Consider the following 1,360-nt stretch of genomic DNA (forward strand, 5'->3'; position numbering starts at 1 on the left):
AGTCCAGAAGCTGGCACTTAGCCCTATGATCCAGAAGCCTGACTGTGCCAGCCACAGAAAAGGGCTCCATCTCTCAGAGGCTGACTCACATTGCCCAAATTCAGGGACCAGATGTATAAGCCCAGGATGCCTGCACACTCAAGTAGGATAAGAAATTGATCTACCCAGCCAGCATTCTGCCTAAACAGCAAGTTGGCTCCAAGCAGAAGACCAACAGGGTACCCAGATTATAATCAGAAAGATGTTAATCAAATCCATTGACTGTTTAATCACAATAGGCTGTCCCAGGCTGACTCCCTTTACCTAGGGCTGGGCCTTTGCCAAAGTCAGCTTTCTTTTTCTGTGCCTCCAGGGCTGATCCATCCTCTTTTATTTTCTATAGATATGCTAGTAAATTCAATCAGGTTGAGGGTTAGCTCCTTTGCCATGGAGCCTTTCTGTCCCTTCAGGACTATGCCTTTTTGTCTATCTCCGAGCTCATCTACTCTGGATGAGTGTCATAAGCCCCAGCACTGACAGCATAGAATTGGGCAAAGTGTAATGAACACTTAACATGCGTTACTAGGCATTGAGGGCTGGTGGGCTGCATCTACCTTGTTCAGTGCTGAAGTGGGGTGGGGTGGGGTGTGTGTACAAGTTTTTACTGTAAAAAGCCAGAAAAGTGTAAATGCTTTCTGCGTTGTGGCCAGAAGGTCTCTGACAGCTACTCCACCAAAGCACCAAAACAGACAATATGTAAACAAACAGGTGTGGCCCTGTTCTTATACAACTTGATTTACAAAAGCAGGAAGCCGCCGGCAAACTGTACTTTGCCCACCCCTCCCATTCCCTTCCCCCCATCCACACAGCGCTAGCCCCCAGCACAGACAAGCACACAGTGAGTGCTCAATCAATATTTGTAGGCAGGGAATGGCGGTCTGAGGGCTTTCTCCCTAAGTCTATCGTGACTTCTTTGTTTCCATAAATTTCTTCCCATGTTGACGTAACCACTGAACTGGGCAGATGGAAGGGATCTAAGGAGGGAAGGGGGGCTGTGAGCGAGCATGATTTTCAGAGCTGTCCAGGCGTTTACTTTGCGAATGGATCATTCTGTGACTAAAGGCCTTTTTAAAAATGGCCTAAATATCCTCCTTAATTGGGGAGGTGCTTAGGAGACTGCCCTGGCTGGGCTAAGGCTGTGCCTGCAGCTCGTGTGCTCTAAGCCTTAGATTCCAGCTTCTTGAGGGCAGGTACCCTGTCTCTTTCTCTCCCTGAAGCACCTTACTCAGGGCAGGGACTAAATTAATGCTCTCTTGGTTCTAAGCTGACTCTGAGGTTGTCCAATTGTAGGTCATTTGTTTCCTCTTTATATTTTCCCCAT

This window comes from Physeter macrocephalus, chromosome 11, assembly GCF_002837175.3.
Source record: "Physeter macrocephalus isolate SW-GA chromosome 11, ASM283717v5, whole genome shotgun sequence".
In the NCBI taxonomy this organism is placed as follows: domain Eukaryota; kingdom Metazoa; phylum Chordata; class Mammalia; order Artiodactyla; family Physeteridae; genus Physeter; species Physeter macrocephalus.